Below are 18,933 nucleotides of genomic sequence, written 5' to 3'. Positions count from 1 at the left end.
TCCCAAGAGTTAGCAGCTTTCACTCAGTTAATACTAGGCAGAAATCAAATCTGCATGTAGAATGCACTTCCTTGACTCTTGTGCAGAAAGCAGTGCAGTATTCTGCTGCATCCCTTTTCAGTAAGCTACCACAAGAACTCAAAAATCTTAGCAGTAGCCCAAATACTTTTAAGTCTAAACTGAAGTGTTTCCTCATGGCTCACTCCTTCTATTCTGTCGAGGAGCTCCTGGAAGAGCTAGAAAATTAAGCAAATTTCAGTGTTACATTGTTGATTTTCTTTATTTAAACTTACGAATTGTCGCCTGAATATGTTACTCATATTTCATTTTATCTGTTTCTACTATCGTGTTATAATTTCATGTATTGACTCGTTCCATGACCATGGAGACTTCTCCTTAATTTGGTCCCATGGAACAATAAACAAATAAATGAAAGCAATTCCGCATAGATGGTCTTTACTTGCTGTTTATGGTCTTCTGTTAATCTGCGAGGAGTCCATTAGGCACACACCTTTAGGAACCCCAACTGTTGGACGAAAGCGTGAGAGTATTACCAACAGAGACGTCCAGCCAAGCAGCGAGGTGTTTGACTGTGATCCGTCGATCACCTCGAATGAGGCTGTCTGCACATTCCAACACTGCAAGAATCACAACTGCGTGCAACCTGCCTGAAAGCAGGAGATCAGAGAGGTATACGTATGATGATAGATGCCCCGTCCAACGACTCACCATGCTGTTGTTCACTGTCAGGTCTCCGTAGACATGAATATCTGCTATGCTCTGGTTTTGCGCTAATGGCCGTGCGGTTCTAGGCGCTACAGTCTGGAACCGAGCGACCGCTACGGTCGAAGGTTCGAATCCTGCCTCGGACATGGATGTGTGTGATGTCCTTAGGTTAATTAGGTTTAATTAGTTCTAAGTTCTAGGCGACTGATGACCTCAGAAGTTAAGTCGCAAAGTGCTCAGAGCCTTTTTTTTTTTTTTTTTTTTTTTTTTTTTTTTTTTTTTTTTTTTGCGCCGAAAGAAACTCAACGACATCTCTCCGCTTGAAACTCGCCTCCGTTACAGACGACACTTTGAAAGCAACGAATTAGAAGTTCCGGAAACTATTCAAGTGGAATACTCCACTATGTCCCACAAAACATTTTCCACTTTTTTCAAACGCAACTGGCCGATAAAAAATATATTTCATTATTTATTGAATGCCCCTCGTATTACGAATAAACCCAGCACCACAAGTAACTGTAAGAGAGATAGTCATAAAATATAATTATCACGTCGAAAAATGAAAGTCACGTAATTAATTGTTTATGTTTCTGCAGACCTGGTAAACACTGATATCCCAGAGCTACAGTACCGTAACAAGCCGCTAAGTGTGCCTCGTAAGTGCCTTACTTTGTCAACGTGGTGAGCCAGTTTGACATCTCTTGCAGCCTACTGCAAGATTGTAGCGCGGCGATAGCCGTATCTGCAAAGAAAAAAATATTAGGGTCACATTATTTTTTCGAGGTGAGAATTATAGCTTTATGAACTGCCACTCGTATCTTTGTTTATTGAACTAGAATCGGTTTTCTTACAATGAGGCAATACTTTATGTTCAGAAGCAGAGTGAGCCTGGAAGGGTTAGTGAAACTGTGGGCATCTTTAAGGAAAATTAAATCGTAAGATGAACTTTTGATGGACCAAAAGGAAGTTTATTTCTTATACATGGTTCAGTTATGCGTGACCAGGTTGGTATGCAAGACGACAGCCAGTCTTGTTGTGGCCGAGAGGTCAAGGATTAGAAATCAAAATCTGGCAATTCAGAACCGTGTCGACCAACGAGTTAAGAAGGAATTACTTTCCTAGCTAGCTGAATGGTGGTGCAACAGAGAGCTTTTGGCATTGAGCAGTCAAAACGTGACTCCTCTCCAAACGATTCGTATCGGCTGCACATAACGAATGCACGGAGTGCAGGTAGTCAGCAGTTCAAGAGTCGGCTGTGGTGGCCGAGCGGTTCTAGGCGCTTCAGTCTGGAACCACGCGACCGCTACGGTCGCAGCTTCGAATCCAGCCTCGGGCATGGATGTGTGTGATGTACTTAGGTTAGTTGGGTTTAAGTAGTTCTAAGTTCTAGGGGACTGACGACCTCAGACATTAAGTCCCATAGTGCTCAGAGCCATTTGAACCATTTTTTGAACCAGCAGTTCAAGAATAACAGCAACAAACATCTGCTAAGGTGCCGATCTTTCTTGGAATGTAGGCCACAATCAATTATAATTGAGTAATACAAGAAAATAAACCAAGAGAAAAAAACGAAGTATGAAGCTCTATGTTGTCATACTATAACGATTGACCTGCTGGCTTCTTTCATGAACATTCAACAAGCATCCTAGTGCTGGCGACGTCATACACACTGCCTCCAATACAGTCTGCGGTGCCTTACTGCTTCATCTTTACCGGTGCCAATCGATAACCACACGCCATCGTCATAGAGATATACGGCGTTCTTCTGGTACATCTTGGACCACCAGCGGCCGACGTCTCTATGGAAACAGCGTCCCTGAAAGCACCAACCAATGGTGCCAGTCTGCAGTGGATTACCATACAGTCTGTCACATTGGCTCTTTTAACCTGAAATGTTTTAAGATTACAAGATTTTTATCAATAAACTTATACAGTTATTCGTAAGCTACTTTTAGCAATTCTTACACAGATACTTCTGCCATTTCTCTCAGATTTTATTCGTTCATTTGAACGAATCTTACCTAAGTCACTGCCCCTTGGCTGAGGCTGATAACGGGGACATAATCGCATCTTTTCCACTCTATTTAACCCTTGGTATATTAGACATCAGCAGCAGTAAACGTGATTTTAGCTCTTGATGGTCTTTCTTTACTTTCCTTTTTCGCACTGTATGTTATTTTCTGACTTCCCTATTTAATTTAACCAATTTATATTTTTACAGTGCATTAGATCTGAAGATGCCCAGCATGAAGCCTAAACTGGTCATCATTTTTAAATAAATGGTTTTCGCGATCTTGACTGTTTTATTAACTGACTAGCGAATTTGGAAATTCTTCGCAATTGCTAAATATGTATGGCATGCACACCCTTATCTCCTAGGCCCCCTCTCTCTCTCCATCTGACCTTCTCCCTCTCTCGCCATCTCCTTTCCCCTCTCACTCTGACCTTCAGCCTTATTTATTCTTATTCCGATTGGGAAATGCCTACATTGATTCTTTTGGACGATTCTCTTAAACTTCAGTCTACTCTCCCTCATGGTTAAATCATGATCAGAGACTATAGCTGTAGAGTTACATATCGATACCACTCCGCGAATGTTGTTATGTTAGTAATGGAATTGTAAATTTCTGTTTGACGTTGATAGCAGTCCCGCGGGATCGGGCGGACCCAATGGTGTGCGTCCACCTAAGTTACACCTCCAGCGGCTCCGTACCACGAGCACCCTCTACCGCTGTGGTAGAGGATGGCTAGTAGCACTGGCTAAGCCCCACTTGTTTTCAGAACCACACCGCCACGTGACGCTACGCAGTCGCCGTCTAGTCGCGGTTCTAACACCTTTAGGAGAGCGAGATTCTTCCTTGTTGGCACTTTGATAGCTGGACTCTGTTTCTTGCCGCTTATACGCATCGAGACTTCGTACGTTTTTCCGCAGCTCGCGGTCTCGCGGTCGCGTTCTCGCTTCCTGAGCACGGGGTCCCGGGTTCGATTCCCGGCGGGCCCAGAGATTTTCACCTGCCTCGAGATGACTGGGTGTTCGTGTTGTCATCATCATTCATGAAAGTGGCGAGTTTGGACTGAGCAAGGGTAGGGAATTTGTACGGGCGCTGATAACCGCGCAGTTAGGCGCCCCACAAACCAAACGTCATCATCATCATCATCATCTTCGTACGTTTGGAGAAATGCAAGTTGAGTATATCTTCTGTTTGCCGTGTTACTTGTACCTAATCATTTCTCCTCCTGTCCAGCTCTACTAAGGTAACAGTTACCGCATCACCTCTCCTTACCATTGTGTATGAATAACGCACGACAGTATCTGCGTCTGGCTATGCCTTACAATTCACTGTCTGATTTGGAAATATCTGTCATGATGTAATCCAGCTCGGACCTGCCCTTGTCTTCCGGTCTTTTCCGAGTATACCTCCTCCTCTTGTGGTTCTCCAGGCAAATACCGGGATGGTTCCTTTGGGAAGGCGTGGCCCATTTTCTTCCCATCCTTGACGCAATCAGAGCTTGTGCTCCATCTGTAATGAGCTCGATGTCGACGTGGCGTTAAACCCAGTCTTCCCTGCTACACCATTGGTACTACATCGTACTCTGTAGTGTCATACTGCTGCAAGTGAGCAAGCAGTTAAGATCGGTAGTAATTCCCATCCAACAAAACGACAGAAATTCATGAAGAGTGAGAAAGAAGGTGCGAGTAGGAGCCGTGTCGTACTGCAGATTATAAACAATGCGGTGTTTCACACTGTGGCAAGATTGGGCGGCTAGCGAATCAGTTCGTTTATTACTATTAACTATTTAAATGTTACACCTTCAGCTAGACTTTCAACATTATCCCCTTGACAGCTGCCTAAACATGATAGCAGTAGCGCAGGTACCTACCTGAAATATTAATTATAAATTTTATGTAATGTTATTAATCACTGGCTGCTTGAACCGACCAATCAGAAACGCGCCCTCTGCACGCCGGCGCAAAACACTGAAGCTAACCCACACAGTTTTCGACTAGTGTTCAGTCAGTCTAGAACTAACATTCACACCTACACCATGTACTTAGTGTGAGAGGAATTAACAATTGTCAAAGAAAAACTAGCGCTGTTAGCATACCCAACGCAGTAACGTGTCACGGCACATTCCACATCTCATAATAATTTGTTAATTCGTTAGGGAGTGGGGTATAGGAACAACTACAGTGTCAACCGATAAAAGGAGGAGACGTTACCATGATTTCATACGGGATACTCTACCAGTGCTGCTAGAACATGTGCCTTTACAAGCACGACACAACGTGTGGTTCATGCACGATGGAGCTCCTGCACATTTCAGTCGAAGTGTTCGTACGCTTCTCAACAACAGATTCGGTGACCGATGGATTGGTAGAGGCGGACCAATTCCATGGCCTCCACGCTCTCCTAACCTCAACCCTCTTGACTTTCATTTATGGGGGCATTTGAAAGCTCTTGTCTACGCAACCCCGGTACCAAATGCAGAGACTCTTCGTGCTCGTATTGTGGACGGCTGTGATACAATACACCAGTCTCCAGGGCTGCATCAGCTCATCAGGGATTCCATGCGACGGAGGGTGGATACATGTATCCTCGTTAACGGAGGACATTTTGAACATTTCCAGTAACAAAGTGTTTGAAGTCACGATGGTACGTTGTGTTGCTGTGTGTTTCCATTCCATAATTAATGTGATTTGAAGAGAAGTAATAAAATGAGCTCTAACATGGAAAGTAAGCGTTTCCGGACACATGTCCACATAACATATTTTCTTTCTTTGTGTGTGAGGAATGTTTCCTGAAAGTTTGGCCGTACCTTTTTGTAACACCCTGAATAGCTACATTCAGATTTTGTAGATTCTACAACAGTCTTTGCTCCTATTTTTATCCGTCCACTGCCTGAAGTTGATCTCTGGCTTTTCGAAACCACTTCCATACTGTGAAATGCTCATTTGATTGTAACGTATAGAAAAATTACAATAAAATGACATTCCGAGAGGTTTCGGCGTCTCTTCTTCACCACTGGCATATTCCCAAGTTCGACTTCGCCAAATCGATGCAGTGCTTCCACGATCACCGTTTTTCGAAAGAGTCATGTTGTAGGTAGGATTTTTATGTCACTTATGGTTACATCTTCTGTGTTTACGCAAAGTTTGTGTCTTACAATGTCCTTCAGACATGCATGCATATTTAAAGGAACATACTGTTATTGACGATTGCAGCTATCATTGTGGTTGTGATTATATGACATGTGGAAGTTTGAATCGGTCCTTGAGGCGAGCTCAAATAGCCGAAGTGATCCAGGCGATCAGTGGAGACAGCGGGAAATCCTGGTCAGTGACCCAGTCTGGCACAAATTTTCGTGTGTCGAAGACAGCGAAGTAAGTAAGTAATAGACACAGAATGCGAATCTACTGAGTAACATCGCTGTAATTGCCGTCACAGCTACCTGTGTAAACGATACATCACCCACCCATCCATTGGGTGCCAGTGTCCGCTATCCTATTAGTTCGTAGGACTGAGTGTCTTATGATGATCGCTGTTCAGTACGATATATTCTAGCATACAGATACAGTTCCGGCTAAATTTATTGTTACTTTAGCATTCTACCTTTGATTTGTCTTAGTACCAGGGCTGGTGGTAAAAATTTATCACCTAGACATAATGACCCGGTGACTATGAGAAACACTCCTGGAAATGGAAAAAAGAACACATTGACACCGGTGTGTCAGACCCACCATACTTGCTCTGGACACTGCGAGAGGGCTGTACAAGCAATGATCACACGCACGGCACAGCGGACACACCAGAAACCGCGGTGTTGGCCGTCGAATGGCGCTAGCTGCGCAGCATTTGTGCACCGCCGCCGTCAGTGTCAGCCAGTTTGCCGTGGCATACGGAGCTCCATCGCAGTCTTTAACACTGGTAGCATGCCGCGACAGCGTGGACGTGAACCGTATGTGCAGTTGACGGACTTTGAGCGAGGGCGTATAGTGGGCATGCGGGAGGCCGGGTGGACGTACCGCCGAATTGCTCAACACGTGGGGCGTGAGGTCTCCATAGTACATCGATGTTGTCGCCAGTGGTCGGCGGAAGGTGCACGTGCCCGTCGACCTGGGACCGGACCGCAGCGACGCACGGATGCACGCCAAGACCGTAGGATCCTACGCAGTGCCGTAGGGGACCGCACCGCCACTTCCCAGCAAATTAGGGACACTGTTGCTCCTGGGGTATCGGCGAGGACCATTCGCAACCGTCTCCATGAAGCTGGGCTACGGTCCCGCACACCGTTAGGCCGTCTTCCGCTCACGCCCCAACATCGTGCAGCCCGCCTCCAGTGGTGTCGCGACAGGCGTGAATGGAGGGACGAATGGAGACGTGTCGTCTTCAGCGATGAGAGTCGCTTCTGCCTTGGTGCCAATGATGGTCGTATGCGTGTTTGGCGCCGTGCAGGTGAGCGCCACAATCAGGACTGCATACGACCGAGGCACACAGGGCCAACACCCGGCATCATGGTGTGGGGAGCGATCTCCTACACTGGCCGTACACCACTGGTGATCGTCGAGGGGACACTGAATAGTGCACGGTACATCCAAACCGTCATCGAACCCATCGTTCTACCATTCCTAGACCGGCAAGGGAACTTGCTGTTCCAACAGGAAAATGCACGTCCGCATGTATCCCGTGCCACCCAACGTGCTCTAGAAGGTGTAAGTCAACTACCCTGGCCAGCAAGATCTCCGGATCTGTCCCCCATTGAGCATGTTTGGGACTGGATGAAGCGTCGTCTCACGCAGTCTGCACGTCCAGCACGAACGCTGGTCCAACTGAGGCGCCAGGTGGAAATAGGATGGCAAGCCGTTCCACAGGACTACATCCAGCATCTCTACGATCGTCTCCATGGGAGAATAGCAGCCTGCATTGCTGCGAAAGGTGGATATACACTGTACTAGTGTACTAGTGTACCCATCGTTCTACCATTCCTAGACCGGCAAGGGAACTTGCTGTTCCAACAGGACAATGCACGTCCGCATGTATCCCGTGCCACCCAACGTGCTCTAGAAGGTGTAAGTCAACTACCCTGGCCAGCAAGATCTCCGGATCTGTCCCCCATTGAGCATGTTTGGGACTGGATGAAGCGTCGTCTCACGCGGTCTGCACGTCCAGCACGAACGCTGGTCCAACTGAGGCGCGAGGTGGAAATGGCATGGCAAGCCGTTCCACAGGACTACATCCAGCATCTCTACGATCGTCTCCATGGGAGAATAGCAGCCTGCATTGCTGCGAAAGGTGGATATACACTGTACTAGTGCCGACATTGTGCATGCTCTGTTGCCTGTGTCTATGTGCCTGTGGTTCTGTCAGTGTGATCATGTGATGTATCTGACCCCTGGAATGTGTCAATAAAGTGTCCCCTTCCTGGGACAATGAATTCACGGTGTTCTTATTTCAATTTCCAGGAGTGTATTAATCCTTCAATGCAACACATTTTTCATAAGGATGGGTTACTTGGGGGAGGCAGCACTAGCAGCGGAAGATATATAAAACATATCAAGGGAACTTGGAGAAACGTAGTCGTTGTCTTAATGTGGAAACGGAGCGATTTATCTGACGTCTAAATCGGTATGATGATTGGCTTTCGGGCCAATGATGGAAACGCTTCCGGAACAGCTGAACTAGTGTTCGTGTGTCGCAATGATTAAATTACACCATGCTTGGCAGAATGGTGCTAGCCGAGGCCGACGCCGAGAGAACTGTCGTGCACCACGGTTCATAGATGACAGATGTGAACGATGGTTGCGGAAATGTCCACGTGCGAATAGAAGTGCAACTATTGATCAGCTGCCGGCCAGATGAACCAAGGGCCTACCAAAGCGTCTCCTCAACGACCGTTCAGCGAACGTTCCTGTGCATGGGCCTCTACTGCTGGCGCCTGGTTCATGCAGCAGACTGCTTTTCGTCGGCGACAATGGGTGGAATTCACACACCAGTACCGCAATTGGACGTCCGCTGAGTGACGATAGGTGGCCTTCTCAGATGAATGACGTTTTATGCTCCACCGGACAAATGGCCATTGGCGTGTATGGTGTGAAACGTCAGAAAGCAAACACCCTGCAACAATCTCCGGAAGAGTCCAGGCTAGAGGGCTTTCCCTGGGTGACGTCGTCATTCTGGGAAGCACAATGGATTAACACAAGTTGCTTAGGGGCCATTTCCACCCTTAGATGCAGTTTGTTCTTCCTCGTTACCAGCAGTGCAAGTCGAAGTCTACGTGCTTGCTTTGAAGAGCACCACGATGAGTTTACCATACTCCCCTGGCCACCAAACTCGTCGGATTTAAACGCATTGGAGAATCTGTGGGACCACCTCGATCGGGTTCTCCGCACCAAGGATTCGCAACCAAGAAACCTAGAGCCGCTGGCCATGACGCTGCAGTCGAGACCTCATTGACTCGCTTTCTCCGCGTCCGCGCTGCGGAAGGTAGTTATTCAGGCTTTGGACAGGTGATCACATTAATGCGACTATACCGTGTAGGGCTCTACGTTTTGGCTGTTCAGTATACATTCCACCTCGAAAATCACCCTGTCTTCATTTTAGAAAAACCTGTCATACAGTGATTTCTTCATCTAAAGAATCAGGAAGAAGTTATCTGATGACGTGGTGGGCGAACAGTGAAGCAAGGCAAAAATTGATGGCCCGAAAAAACAACATTTGCGACTGTGTATTGTGCACAGTGAGTTGTGGCGGTGTCGTGGAACAAAAATCGCCCCACTGGACGCATTCACGTGAAACTCCGCATTGGCAGATTCCTGTGAGGTCGTCAGGAGGTGTCGGTAATGTCTTCTTGTGACTGTTTGCATCTTACGAGCGTAACTGTTAGCACCACGTCACGCCAGTTCCGAAAGAAAATGAACGCAGCGTCACCTCGCTCGATAATGATTGGGTCTTGGCGTTTCTCGGTGCTGATGAATCCACATGTTACCAATGCGTGGAATATGTTAATGGTATTCAGTACTCGAGCATATCTTGCGCAGAGAATCATAATACTCCAACTGAGAGTGGCAGACAGGAGATCAACATCAGAATTGGTAAAAAGACAGCTGCAGAAGAACAGTCAATTCTGCTACATAGGAATCAAATATAAAGAAAGGAAAATATCAACGGTAAATAGACACAGATCAAGAAAACTTTCATTAGCGAGAGAGTTCCACTGATATCAAAACTGAAACTAAGTTTTTGTTTGATACGTCTGGTGCACAGCTCTGAAAGGAACTATACACGGAATTTGGGAAAGAGAAAAGAATACACTGTCAGCAACGTTAAAAATTAAGTGAAAAATATGAAATAAATGGTCTAAAATGAGTGGTTAAGGAAAGAAGTATACAAAAATCACCTTAACAGTACAAGGGACAGGTTCCTAAGGCATCCAGTAAAGTATTCATTCAGGAATAATTCATCTCGTACAATAAGGGGTAGAATTGAAACTTTCTCGAGACGAACTTTAGAGTATGCAGAACCAACTAACAAAGATGGTGGGAGCAGTAAAAACTTCAAATTAAGAATACAAAAACCGTATGGAGAGATAAAGAGACTGAATCAGAACAGTCGATAGAGTGATAGCTAAAATTGGCCATGGTATGAAGCCACCGAAGAAATCGCCGAAATTTTTGTGACTAATGCAGCTTCTTAGATTTTAGTGATGTTTGAGAGGCAGAGCCAAAACTGAGGAATATGTTACGTGGTCTAGCGACACGTTGTCTACTATCGATCTTTGGCCCACTCAGTTTTCAGTTAACGGATTCCAAAAAACATTTCTTAAAAATGTTAACGACAGTGCGGTATTTGAGATATTTCATTCGCGTCCATGAGAAGCAAAGTTCGAATCTCTGCCCGTCAACTGTAATTTCGATTTTCGTAAGTCAGTTCAGAAGAACGTCTGATTTCTTAAAGAAATGTTGGCTAAGTCCGTCACTTGTATTGTTGGTGTCTAGTGATACCTATATCGTCCACGTCTACGTGATTACTCTGCTATTCACAATTAAGTGCCTGACAGAGGGTTCAATGAACCACCTTCAAGCTGTCTCTCTACCGTTCCACTATCGAAAGGCGTGCGGGAAAAACAAGCACTTAAATTTTTCTGTGTGAGCCCTGATTTGTCTTATTGTATCGTGTTGATTTTTTCTCCAAATGTAGGTGAGTACCAACAGAATATTTTCGCCATCGGAGGAGAAAACTGGTGATTGAAATTTCATGAGAAGATCCCATCGCAACGAAAAACGCCTTTGTTTTAATGATTGCCACTCCAATTCACGTATCATGTCTGTGACACTATCTCTCCTACTTCGCGATAATACAAAACAAACTGCCCTTCTTTGTAATTTTTCGATGTAATCCGTGGGTCTCATCTGATGCGGATCCCAAACCGCACAGTAATACTCCAGAATAGGGCGGACATGCGTGGTGTAAGCACTATCTTTAGTAGACCTGTTGCACTTTCTAAGTGTTCTGCCAATGAATCGCAGTCTTTGGTTGGTTCTACCCACAACATTATCTATGTGATCGTTCCAATTTAGGATATTTGTGATTGTAATCCTTAAGCATTTAGTTGAATTTACAGCCGTCCGATTTGTGTGACTTATCGCGCAATCGAAATTTACTGGATTTCTTTTAGCACTCATATGAATAACTTCACAATTTTCTTTATTCAGGGTCAATTGCCACTTTTCGCACCACACAGATATCGTATCTAAATCATTTTGCAATTCGTTTTGGTCATCTGATGACTTTACAAGACCGTAAATGAAAGTATCATCTGCAAACAATGTAAGAGGGCTACTCAGATTGTCTCCTATGTCGTTAATATAGGTCAGGAACAATAGAGGGCTTATAACACTTCTTTGGGGAACGCTGGATATTATTTCTGTTTTACTCGATGACTTTCCGCCTATTACTACCAACAGTGACCTTTCTCACAGAAAATCATGAATCCAGCGCACAACGGAGGCGATATTCCATAGCCACACAGTGTGGTTAGAAGACGCTTGTGAGGAACGGCGTCGAAAGCCTTCTGCAAATCTAAAAATATGGAATCAATTTGACATACCCTGATAATAACACCTATTACTTCATGAGTATAAACAGCTAGTTGTGTTTCGTAAGAACGGTGTTTCCTCAATCCGTGCCGACTAAGTGTCAATAAAGCGTTTTCTTCGAGGTAATTCATAAAGTTCGAACACAGTATATGTTCCAAAACCCTACTGCAAATCGACGTTAGTGATATGGGCCTGTAATTCAGCGGATTATTCCTACTTTCCGTTTTGGGTATTGGTGTGATTTGAGCAATTTTCCCGTGTTTAGGTACGGAACTTTCTGTGAGCTGAGCGGTTGTATATAATTCCTAAATATGGAACTATTGCATCAGCATACTCTGAAAGGAACCTGACTGGTATACAATCTTGACCGGAGACCTTGCCTTTATTAAGTGATTAAAGTTGCTTTGCTACACCGTGGATATCTACTTATATGTTTCTCATCTTCGCAGTTGTTCTTGATTGTAATTCTGGGATATTTACTTCACCTTATTTGATGAAGGAGTTTCGGAGAACCGTGTTTAATAACTCTGCTTTAGTGACACTCTCATCAGCGACTTCACCATTGTTACCGTGCAGTGATTGCGTCTTGCCACTGGTGTGCTTTATGTATGACCAGAATCTCTTTGGGTTTTGTGCCAGATTTCGAGACAGAGTTTTGTCGTGGAAATTATTAAAAGTATCTCGCATTGAAGCACGCGCTATATTTCGTACTTCTGCATAACTTTTCCAGTCTTGGGGATTTTGTGTTCTTTTAAATTTGGCAGTGACAGTGCGTCAGGCTCAAAAAAATTTTTTTTTAGTTTCTAATTAGTTACTCTCATGTTCCATAATCATTTTGCACAAAAATCCCAATGATTTCGAATGAGTCATTTAAAATTCACGTCACAAATTAATTTGTAAATATGACTACATGGTTAACCTTTATTAAATTGTGTGTTTTTCTTAATATATTAACATATACAGACGTGAGTTAGTAATTCCTACCCAGCAGCTTTATTCATTACAAAAGCAGAAATTCTCCTACGGAATAGAAGAAGTTGTCACGAAGAAACTTTTTCATTATGTTTTCAAATTATCCTTTGCTGTCCGCTAGACTTTTTATATCACTGAATAAGTGAAAAATTTTTTTGTTGGAGCATTGTCCATAACTTTGGTGCAGACAGTCTCAATGTGGAGTAATGAATTCCATTTTTCTTCCGGTATCTTAATTATGTACATATTGTAATTGCGTACATCATTGGTCCTTTCGAATTGCACTGGATTATTTACAACAAACTTCATGAGAGAGGAAATTGAATGAACGTAAGAAAATTCGTATTTCGTTTCGCCCCCTCACACAAACACAAACGCGCGCACACACACACACACACACACACACACACACACACACACGGAAAATCTTCATCATATTATTCCTAAGGAAATACAGTTAATTACAATCCTTGGATTAGATTAGATTCGATTAATTATTCATTCCATAGACCCATAAAAGAGGGAATCCTCCTGTGTGTGGAACATGTCAGATATACACATTACAAAAATGTAATTAGAAAACTTGAGTTTCATTAATTTTAATGATCCTCAGTCAATAAACAGTAAAAGTATGTACATGAATTAAATTTAAACTTCTAATATTTACAGGTTTAATACTTACATATGCTTTCATTAAATCCATCATTCAGACATTTGCCAGTTTCTTGGCTATTACAACCAAGTATTGTCAAAAATTAAAGTGTAATAAATTTTCATTAAAATCGTCTACTGCACTTGTTAAGAAAGTCATGGATGGAATAGAAGGAGTTGGCCACCAAAAATTCTTTTAAATTATGTTTAAATTGTGCCTTGTCTGAAACTAAACTCTTAATGGTTGCTGGTAACTTATTGAAAATATGCGTTGCTGAATACTGGACTCCTTTCTGGGCAAGAGTAAGTGATTTTAAATCTTTATGTATATTGTCGTAGAATATGTATATAGTCGTAGAATAAGTAAATACAATTCGTCGACTGAAACGAAGTAATCGGCGCTCCTTCACATGTTTTGGTGATATAAACTTATGTGGTAAAATGACACTTACTTCACTTGGAAATAAACTTGTAATTACGACAATGTGGATATGAGGACATCAGATAATGCCGGTTGTTGACTACCAGCACTCGCGATCTATCTTCTTATAGTGATGAGCGTACACGGCAGAAAAGCGCCCATTGTGCAGTCCTTTCTTAACACAGGTGTAAAACAGCTGTCTCTTTTAACTAGACACAGATGAAAACAAATATAACAGCTGTTAATGAAGGAGAAGATTAGTGTTTAACGTCCCGTCGATAACGAGGTCATAAGAGATGGAGCACGGGTTAGGATTAGGGCAGGATGGAGAAGGAAAGCAGCCGTACCCTTTCGAAGGAACTATCGAAATCACGGATAGCCTACATCAGAATGCCCGGACGTGGATCTGAACCTTCGTACTCCCGACTGCGAAACCAGTGTGCCATCCAGTGCGCTAACCCACTCGGCATAACAACAACTGTTTCTCATTTGAATGCTACCCCCTTTAAATACGTTTACTTCGTCTGATTCACTTCTAGATCTTACTGCTATGTACCAAATTTCAGCTGTGGTGGAATCAGTCTATTAACAGTAGTGACTAATTAAAGTTTAGCATTTACAAAAACATACACGCAACGTAAGTCAGTGAAACAACTGAAACATTATCCTTTCGTGACAAATTTTCTGACTCATTCTTAGCCAGCGCCATCAACAGATTGACGTATCTGCAGACAAAGACAATGATGATGATAGAGGTGATGGCAATCGGAATGGGTCAGATCTGTGCGTTGCAGACCCAAAGACAAAAAAGAACTAGAATTTCAGCCGTCAGCGCGTTCTCAAATAGTACCGACGATAAAATTCAACTGGTTTAAAAATACTGCCTGCCACAGTCCCTTCATTGTGCGTTTTCAAAATATTAAGTTTTGAATATGAATTTTTCTAAATACTGCCTATTGAATTTTTCTTTGATCTGAGACGTTCATGAAATTACAACTTTATTTAACGCCCACAATAAAATAAACACTATCCATTCTTACCTTCACAGCACACACACTTCGCTTACAAATCTGGGAAGAGAAAAAAAGATGTCTTTCTTCCTTTATGTTTCGTATCTTTTATGAGTAAAATGCTATTAAAAGATTTGTCGTCCGTTTAGAAAGACAAATCGCCGCAATACTATGAATGAAAATTGCATACAAATTATTATGTACTTTAAATTAATTTGAAAAATAAGAGCTTCATTTGAAAGAATTGTTTATTTTTGCGTACTTTTGCTTTATAACAGATTAAATGTTCCGTTAAATTTAGAAATGCTGCGTAGTTGGTAGCGCTCTTTGCAAGTTAATACTTGATTTTATCTCCAGTATGCATCGTTTTCTTAATAGGGAAAAAGGGAAATCAATGACAAATGCAGAGCTACAATTCACACATTAGAATTAATATCATCTGAAACAAAAAGCCCCGCCTTTGGCGATTATTACTGTGAGACTGCACAGATCCTCATTTATAATTATATCATCCACAGAGAAGCTCATAAAATTCTTAATATTCCTAGTCAAATTTATTTGCCTTGTTCTTCTTAGAAAAGTGTTACTGGCATTCACTAACAGGTTTTTACTGAAGCGTATGTAATATTCCTTCTTACATAGACTACCGTTACAGCGTCATAGAAGTTAATAAGAACACAGATATAGTTTACCTTATAGCTACAATTCCACGCCGAAGAAAGCAATTCGAGATTTTCCGATAATGTAATTTTGTCGAAGACGAAAAGGTATTGAAAGAGCGCTTGAACGGAATTGATAATGTTTTGAAAGAGCTTGCAAAACGAACGTCAAGAAAACTACAAAAAGAGCAGTTTCATATGGCGAATAACTCGTAATTCAAGCAGTTCTAAGGGCAAGGGTTAGCAAATGAAAATAGTAGGCGAATTTTATGATTTGGGCAACAAAATAAGCATTTCTGAAAGAGAGAAGTATAACACCTAGTATGAATTTAAATGTTAGGAAATCTTTTCTGAACTTATTTGTCTGAAGTATAGTCTACTACAGAAGTGAAAATTGGACGATAAACATTTCATAGAAGAAGATAATTGAGGCTTTTTAAATATGGTGAAGATTAGCTGGGTAGGTCAAATAACTAATGAGATTTTGAAGAGAACGGAGAGGAAAAATTTTATTACAACGTCATTATCACAAGGTACCAGTTGACCGGACACATCCTGAGGCAACTAAGAATCGACGGTATTGTACTGACGGAAAGTTAATGTGTGTGTGTGGGGGGGGGGGGGGAGGGGGGAGAGGGACGAGTGTAGAAATTGTAGGGCATCAAGGCTTGACTACAGTTAGTAGTTTTAAATGGATGTAGGTTGCAGTAGCTATGCAGAGATGAACAATCATGCAAGGGATAGACTAGTGTGGAGCATGGATCAAGACCTGTTTCGGACGGTACAGCAAAACAACATATAGTACTCATTGCATTTAAAATACTATATTATCCTCTTCGCTCATAAAAATTTAAAAAAAAATCAGAGGAAATTTTTCTTTTCATAATTTCCAGCAAACTAATACACAAGCATGACACAAATATAAACGAAACATTTTTTTATGGTTCATTAAGGCATATCTATATCAAGAGCTCAGATGGAAACCCAATTCTAAGCAAAGAAGGGAAATCAGAAAGGTGGAAGGAGTATAGAGAGGGTCTATACAAGGGCGATGTACTTGAGGACAATATTATGGAAATGGAAGAGGATGTAGATGAAGATGAAATGAGAGATACGATACTGCGTGAAGAGTTTGAAAGAGCACTGAAAGACCTGAGTCGAAACAAGGCCCCGGGAGTAGACAACATTCCATTAGAACTGCTGACGGCCTTGGGAGAGCCAGTCATGACAAAACTCTACCATCTGGTGAGCAAGATGTATGAGACAGGCGAAATACCCTCAGACTTCAAGAAGAATATAATAATTCCAATCCCAAAGAAAGCAGGTGTTGACAGATGTGAAAATTACCGAACTATCAGTTTAATAAGTCACAGCTGCCAAATACTTACGCCAATTCTTTACAGACGAATGGAAAAACTGGTAAAAGTCGACCTCGGGGAAGATCAGTTTGGATTCCGTAGAAATGCTGGAACACGTGAGGCAATACTGACCTTACGCCTTATCTTAGAAGAAAGATTAAAGAAAGGCAAACCTACGTTTCTAGCATTTGTAGACTTAGAGAAAGCTTTTGACAATGCTCACTGTAATACTCTCTTTCAAATTCTAAAGGTGGCAGGGGTAAAATACAGGGAGTGAAAGGCTATTTACAATTTGTATAGAAAGCAGATGGCAGTTATAAGAGTCGAGGGGCATGAAAGGGAAGCAGTGGTTGGGATGGGAGTGAGACAGGGTTTTAGCCTCTCCCCGATGTTATTCAATCTGTATATTGAGCAAGCAGTAAAGGAAACAAAAGAAAAATTCGGAGTAGGTATTAAAATCCATCGAGAAGAAATAAAAACTTTGAGGTTCGCCGATGACATTGTAATTCTGTCAGAGACAGCAAAGGACTTGGAAGAGCAGTTGAACGGAATGGACAGTATCTTGAAAGGAGGATATAAGATGAACATCAACAAAAGCAAAACAAGGGTAATGGAATGTAGTCGAATTAAGTAGGGTGATGCTGAGGGAATTAGATGAGGAAATGAGACACTTAAAGTAGTGAAGGAGTTTTGCTATTTGGGGAGCAAAATAACTGATGATGGTCGAAGTAGAGAGGATATAAAATGTAGACTGGCAATGGCAAGGAAAGCGTTTCTGAAGATGAGAAATTTGTTAACATCGAGTATAGATTTAAGTGTCAGTAAATCATTTCTGAAAGTATTTGTGTGAAGTGTAGCCATGTATGGAAGTTAGACATGGACGATAAATATTTTGGACAAGAAGAGATGGTTCAAATGGCTCTGAGCACTATGGGACTTAACAGCTGTGGTCATCAGTCCCCTACAACTTAGAACTACTTAAACCTAACTAACCTAAGGACACCACACACATCCATGCCCGAGGCAGGATTCGAAGCTGCGACCGTAGAAGTCGCACGGTTCCGGTTTGCGCGCCTAGAACCGCGAGACCACCGCGGCCGGAGGACAAGAAGAGAATAGAAGCTTTCGAAATTTGGTGCTGCAGAAGAATGCTGAAGATTAGATGGGTAGATCACACAACTAATGAGGAGGTATTGAATAGAATTGGGGAGAAGAGGAGTTTGTGGCACAACCTGACTAGAAGAAGGGATCGGTTGGTAGGACATGTTCTGAGACATCAAGGGATCACAAATCTAGCATTGGAGGGCAGCGTGGACGGTAAAAATCGTAGACGGAGACCAAGAGATGAATACACTAAGCAGATTCAGAAGGATGTAGGTTGCAGTAAGTACTGGGAGATGAAGTAGCTTGCACAGGATAGAGTGGCATGGAGAGTTGCAGCAAACCAGTGTCAGGACTGAAGACCACAACAACAACAACAAGGCATAAACGGAGGACCACATGTGTGGATCTCGCCGGCCGACGTGGCCGAGCGGTTCTAGGCGCTACAGTCTGGAACCGCGCGACTGGTTCGAATCCTGCCTCGGGCATGGATGTGTGTGTTGTCCTTAGGTTAGTTAGGTTTAAGTATTTCTAAGTTCTAGATGACTGATGACCTCAGAAGTTAAGTCCCATAGTGCTCAGAGCCATTTGAACCATTTTGAGCTCATGTCTCACGTACTGTTAAAACGTACTAGTCCTCGCTTTGTATTTTCTTTCCCCTTTCTTCAATAAAAACATTTTATTCAGCAAAATATATATTTTGTTTGAAACATTGAAACGGTAAGCTGTATATGTTAATGCACACAGAAAATAGCATTCTTAATGTTAATATTTTGTAAATACACGATTTCCAATACATGTCTTTGTTGATGCTATAAAACAGCTTCATAAATGCAAGAAAATGAGAATCATAAAACAATTATTTGTTACTGCCAGTAAATAAATTTTTCCGGTACACTTTATGATAAGCTTCAAAACTTTTTTTTTTTTCAGAATACAT

The sequence above is a fragment of the Schistocerca cancellata genome, chromosome 3 (assembly GCF_023864275.1).
Source record: "Schistocerca cancellata isolate TAMUIC-IGC-003103 chromosome 3, iqSchCanc2.1, whole genome shotgun sequence".
Lineage (NCBI taxonomy): Eukaryota > Metazoa > Arthropoda > Insecta > Orthoptera > Acrididae > Schistocerca > Schistocerca cancellata.
Note: the sequence above shows the minus strand (reverse complement) of the source record.